Below are 6,784 nucleotides of genomic sequence, written 5' to 3'. Positions count from 1 at the left end.
TATTACATAATATTACATAGTGCCCTAAAGTTTGTGAAGTGCTTTATATAAATTATCCATAGGCAGTATGATGCAGGTGAAAGTGCCCTGTACTTATTAGTCCCTAAAGGCCTGAGTCCAAATCATTTTTTCTGACCTAAACTAGCCCAATGACCCTGAGCAAATCTTCATTTAATCTCTCTGAGCCTCCATTTCCTCAGGTTGAAAGTGAGAATAATTGCCACATGTACTTAGACATACAAATGCACACACATGCCCTCCTTACAGGAAAATAAAAGTTCATTATGAGCCTTAGAGTGGCATGTAAACATGAGTTAATATTATTGTGGGGACTGTAAGACTGTTCTTCCTGGTGGGGGTGTTGGGGTGTGGGTATACAAACCTTTTGGCCATGTGGTGAAGCTTATGGATCCCTTCAATGAGCTGATTTTAGCTCCCTGATAGTTCTTTTCTCTTCAGTCAGATTCTTGGTCTCTTTACCACACAAGTTTGAATCTCTGTCTTCTATAGTATTTAATGGTTTAAATCAAATCTTCTTGGCTCTTAGTGACTCACCTTTCACTTGAAAGGTAACACAAAAATTTCACCTACAAAAACTGATAATCACTTTAAAATCCTACCTGAATCTCCAAATAGTTATTTCTCATTTTTTTTTGTTTTACCTCCTGAGTTATATGCAAGTGAGCTGTGACCATAATTTCCTGTACTTCTAAAGTCAAGAACATAATCCAAAATATCATTCTGTATCCTTGAAACTATTCTTTCATATTCATATTTTTCCAGTTTTTAATAATAAAGTTGTCTCTCTGCCTTTTTTAAAGCATTAAACCATTTTAAACCATTCAAGTTAGGCTTCATCTTATATCACTCATTAGGAAATGTAAACATTTATATATAATCCACAGTTCATTTTCTATTTAAACCCACCCAATCTCATCTGCAAATTATATTTCTTCACACAAGTATTTTAACAGTTTTTGTCAGACCAAAGTAGATTTCCATCTATTTTCAGTAATCAAAATCTTCATCCATAATAGCAGCAGTATATTAAAGCTGTGGCACTTAATTTAAATATTTTTCTTTACAAATAAATATTTTTGCTGCTCCATTCAGAACTAAAATTCTTTATATGTAAAAAACCTTAAAAGAACAGCCCTTTAAACCATGAAAAAGCAAAATGACACAGACATTTATCATATATCAGGTATATCATATATATATATAGTCATATATATATAGTCATATATCTGACAACTTTAGAGAATTAAATAATTAACATTCTCACTTACTATCCCCATTCCCATCCCACTCTTTATTCCAGGCACAGTCAGCGAAAACATCTTCACTTGTGTCTATTTCAGAGTCTGGATGTGGGTTCCCATGTTTTATCTTTCGTGGAAGTGATTCAACCTAATTCACCTCCATTCCACATACAGTAGAAAATGCTGATCTTGCATTGCAAGGAATCAATCTGTGTATTGGGGTGGAGGTGAGGATTGGAGGAAGAAGCAGAAAGTCACACATACAACCAGCTAAAGGAGAACAACATTTTCCATGTACTAGGGTTAAAAAGTCTGGAAACCTAACTGGGGTCAGTCTTGTTCCCATGGAGTTGATATATCAAATAAGTATTATGCTAGGGGAAAAAACGAAGCCCAAAGCACAATGGAATAAGATTTCTACTGATCCCCAAACATCATGGTTTCAATAGCAAGAAATCCAAACTGGTTCAAAAGAGAAATAAAACTATTAAAAGAAGATATTACCATAGCAATGAGTGCATAAATCAAGGCCGTATGTGAGAACCAACAAACAGAGAATGGAATTAATTAGAATACACAATGGAGTCTATTTCTCAAGGAATAAAAAATGATATATTTGGAACTCAAAAATATAGAAATGGAAGAAAATTTTGGAAAAAATAATTAAAAGACAACAACAGAACATATAAACATAATTTCTATACAAGCCAAAGGGACTAACCTTGGAAACAAGATAAGTACATACAGCTTAAGGAAAACAAGCTTTAAAAAATTGGCAAATGCAGAAAAACCTGAATACTACACTACATGAAAGGTACAGAAGACTTACTTCACAGAACTTTGGAGCATGTAAATGATCAAATTTGTCCATCACAAGAGAGAACAATGCTTCAAATTTCATAGTCATTAAATTTTACAATTTCAACACCAAATAACAAATGTAGCATCACGTAAGAACAAGTCTCTCATCTATAAAAGAATCTCGTTTCAAATTACCAAGGATTATTTTGTATCCATCAAAAAATCAGGAGAAAAAATGGAAAATAATACTTTGAAAATCAAAAAGCTCAACATGCAATTCAACCTAGTACTATACCTTGAAAAACTGAGCCTGATCACCAATGAAAATATATGGACCTTCAATAAAATTACTCATTTCAGTTATTTTATTAAAAAAAAGAAATGAACAGTTTTTTGGTTTGCAAAAAGCCTGAAATCTATTATCTCAAGTAGGCTAATCTGTGTGTGAGATCGCAGTGGTGCGTGCGTCGTGTGTGTGCGTGTGTGTGTGAATGAGAGACAGACAGAGAGACAGGACAGATTAGAGACAGAGAGAGAAGGAAGGAAGGAAGGAAGTGCAGAGGGAAAGATGGAAGGACGGATGGATGGAAGGAAGGAAGGAAGGAAGGGAGTGGGAAGATAATCAAGTGCTAAGATAAGATTAAGGAGAAATCATCAAAAGAAAAGGATTGAAAGGGACATTAGAGTCAGGAGAAAACAATGAGGAAGACGTGAATTAATATGCTAGGGATTAACTAATCCACATTTTTTCTGGAAGTGAAAGAATATTAATTGTGTTAGGTTTGGGGGGAAGAGGATAACGGTGAGAAGACATTTCAGTGGGGAGGGGAAAAGGAAGAGACGGACGAGAGCCTGAAAGTGAGTAAAGGAGGGGTATTAATTGTCTTGTTTTCTCAAAAGGTGTGTAGGTCTGTGGGTAAGTAGAGCAGTGGAGGGAAGGAACCAAAAGAGAATGGATAGAGAATAGAAAGAAGGTTTCATCCTGGAAGAGGATGTAAAGTGTACTACTAAAAAAAAAAATCCAGGATGAGATGTCATGATGATTTGTTGAAAAACAGGAAATTATAATGATTGCATATGAGAGGAATGAAAATAATGTAAGTTTGCCCTCTCTAAATGATGGAAGGCTGTTCTCTTATTGTAACCCATTCTCAGAAGGTGAAAGTATAGATCCCTAAGGTAGTTAACATCAAGATTTGTAGTCAGGGGACATGGTATATAGTAATAAGTGTGTTAGAGTCTATGACCTTGGTTGAGATTCCACCTCTGACTGTCTCCATAGAACTCACTTTTCTAATCTTTAAAACAAGGGGGTTGAATGTGATGAACTTTGAAGTTGCTTTTAGATTTAAATCTATGATCCTATGATATATTCCAGAAATAGAACATATTAACAATAGTTAGTAAATGGTTATTTTGAAAGAAAGGTATAGAAACACGTCTAATTATTCAGAATAGAGTGATTTCTATCACATCACTGCTTCCTTCAGAAACTCATATTTCTAGGAGTGATCCAGCAGAAAGATCACTTAACCTAAGCAATCAAATTGTGGTCAGTTATTCAGACTTTTGAGCCAAACACTCTTCACTCTGAGTGAAGAGAGGGATAGTTCAAAACAAAGGACAGAAATAGGTAAAATTCATGTTTATTTAATATACAGATTAATGAACACTATTTTTATGAACAATTTTATTGAAGATTTTGATCATCTTTGAACACAAAGAAAACAATGATATACAGTGATTCTCAATAGGGTTTTCCCTTGGCTTATCACAAAGGCACAGTCCTTTCTCCTTTGATCTAGATTTTCCTTTTCCTATTAGTACATAATTTTAAAATCAGCCTAGCCTTAAAATTTATGCAGCTTATTCTTCTGCTTGTGAGATTCCAATTTTGTTGTCAATTAGAAATAGTGATTACTTTTAACAATTGTAGTATGAGTTTGCAGTGAGGCTTTGAGGCCAGAATTATAAGTCACATGTTTTAGAATTTATTTGTGTATTGTATGCATTTAATACATGGAATTAAATATACTATTCCAGTTCCTGAAAATTTTGGGATATTTCCTTCCTCCCCTAAATTTCCCTGAGATACTGTAAGGTGTTCCTAAAGTCTGGACACATAGGCAAAAATGCAAATTTTCAAGAAATGAAATGATTGAAATTTTCAACAACATCTATTTAATTGGAATATTAACAAATAACATGTTCAATATGATTTCCATCATTTGTGATGCAAAGGTTGATGTGCTTTGCAAGATTCACATGAACTTGAAATAACTCAGTAACTCCACATTGCCATTGATTTTAGTGCATTCACTCTTGGAATATGAATATGAAATCATATGATGATATTTGAAGTTGAAGATGTTATTTGTCATTTCATTTCTTGAAAATATGCATTTTTTGCTTCTATGTCCAGACTTTAGGAATAGCCTGTACAATATCTTCCACTAGTAGTTAAAGGAGTGTGGGAGTGGACTATATCTGAGAAATTCTGCTAGTGTGGTAAAGGAGAAACTAGCCCCAATGACCCCTCCAAAAAAAGAATATCAGTAGAAAAACTAAAACACAAAAGGTCTTATTTTAAATATATTCATAACTTAAACACAAAACAAATAAATCGCACAGAAAATTACAAGTCTGACCCTAGTATTTGATTGTCATAGTAACTTTAAGAGTTCCCAAGAGAAGCTGCTAACAGGTACTGCCATGTCTCCATAGCTTCCTTTATGTATACAGCTACATTATTTCCACAAAAAACAATTTAATTTTTAAAATTTAAATTTAAACCCAATTCTTGCTTTGTTCAGACTTTCATCTAAGATGTTACTAAGGTCATGATTAGGAATGATCTTTGGGGGTTAGCATATTTCTATCTAGTAGTAACACATTAGTACTGATAAATTCAAGGACTTATAAATTAATGTTATGAGATTAAGGACCCAAATCTTTGAGTGTTTAAGAGAAATTATAGCAAAAACTCTATATTCTTTGTCCTTCCTTTCTCTGACTGGATTTAAGTGAAGGAGACAAGCTTCATCATCTAGTTTGTCCTCAGGCCATGCCTGGCTCACAGTTCATACAGAGAACCTGTTTTTTGGATAAAGAAACTTCATTGTGAGACCTGAGATATAATTGTTTGGAAAGATTCTTTAGCTCCTCCTGGGTTTGTGGGGGAATGAGGGCATTGGAGGCAGGTAAATTGGCCTTGGATATGGGATCTGATAATGCAATCCTATTTTAATTCTTGCTGTGTATTCATCAATACATCATTTAATTAGTTCTGAATCCATAAGATTTTTGTTTTTCTGGAACGACATTCTGACTTCATTTATAAGGTACTGCTTTTCTCTGAAGGTATTGTCCACGGGCCCTGAAGCTGCATGCCACCTCCTTGCAAGCCCGAAAATCCTGCAGTGTAGGCTGAAAACTTCTTGTTGTGTCATTGTTGTCATCTTTGAGTCCCTCCTGTGCTTTTTCCAAATCCTCCCTAAATAGCATCACCAGGATTATGAAGTAGACTGATCACTGAACTTAGAAATTCTTCCACAGAATGGAAGTTCCTGGAGGCGGCCACTCATATCAGCTCTCTTAGGTGTCCTTAACACCCAGTGTCCCACATCTACTAAATGAATAATTAATAAATTCAAGGGACTTGGCCTAGGATAAGCCAAGATAAAGGAATTGTTACTATTCCCAAGATAAGGGAACATGGGAGTTCATAAGCCTGGAAGGGGAGTATTTGTGAGTGATGAAAAGAACAAGGGTGTACTCATCTCTGTTGTGTATCTGAAGGATGGTGAAGGAGTAGAATACAGGAAATTAGTAAGTGGAGGAAATGGGAGAAGGGTGTTTAAGATAGTATCAATATGTATGTTAAGTTCCCTACTATGAGGTCAAGAGATGGAGAGGAGAGAAAGACTGAGCAAAGCACTGAAGGAAGGAAGTGGAATGTTTTGAAGAGCAGTAGACAACAGCTACTTGAATTTTGATTGAGTGGTAGTTATGGATTGAGTGAATCTCAAGAGAGGAGAAGTTACTGAGTGGTGGAGGTATAGGGGGAGTCTGGAAGCCCCAGTGGGGAGTGATCAGCAAGTTGGGAGAATGCGTGAAAGGTCATCCAGTATTGGAAAGAGTGTCCATGGAGGCTGTGTCTTCAGGAGGAGGTAGGTGTCAGTCAGAGCTAGAGGATGGAAGGAGTGGGAAAAGAAAAAGATTTAATATTAAAGTAAATTTGTTCCGCGTTCCTGAGAGCACAGTCAAAGGGTAGGGTAACCATGATTAAGCTAGATTTATAACAGTTTTGCAAGGGTGGTTCAAAATTGGACAATAATCAGCATAATTGTTTAAATTTGTTAAAAAATCTTCAAAGCACATGATGTATACATTGATGCATAAGAAGCCTCTAAAAATGTAATCAACAGTATATTAAGCAGCTCTTTGTGTCAGGCATTGCACTAAGCCCTGGGTGTTGTTGTTTGTTGTTTGTCTTCCTTCCCAAAAAGGACCAATGATATCAGGAGGGGATATCTTGACTTGCAAATGAATTGGATTTAAGTAAGGCAAAACTATGTAAAGTCATCAGCCTCATCTCTCTCCAGTCATCTGAGTCCAGTGGCACGCACATAGGGTCAGGCAACTGGCTCGCCAGGCCCTGGGTATAAAAACATTAAAATTATTCCCGTCCTGAAGAAGTTTGCAGACTAGCAGAGGAGATA

The 6,784-nt window shown here is 35.6% G+C and overlaps 1 pseudogene; it reads right to left on the bottom strand.

Annotated features, from left to right (window-relative positions):
* Positions 1-5,120: 5,120 nt before the first annotated feature.
* On the bottom strand, positions 5,121-5,564 carry LOC118846798 (annotated as a pseudogene).
* Positions 5,565-6,784: the final 1,220 nt, after the last annotated feature.

This window comes from Trichosurus vulpecula, chromosome 4 (genome assembly GCF_011100635.1).
Source record: "Trichosurus vulpecula isolate mTriVul1 chromosome 4, mTriVul1.pri, whole genome shotgun sequence".
Lineage (NCBI taxonomy): Eukaryota > Metazoa > Chordata > Mammalia > Diprotodontia > Phalangeridae > Trichosurus > Trichosurus vulpecula.
The sequence above is the reverse complement of the archived record's forward strand: the minus strand, read 5'-3'. Positions and strand labels throughout refer to the sequence as shown.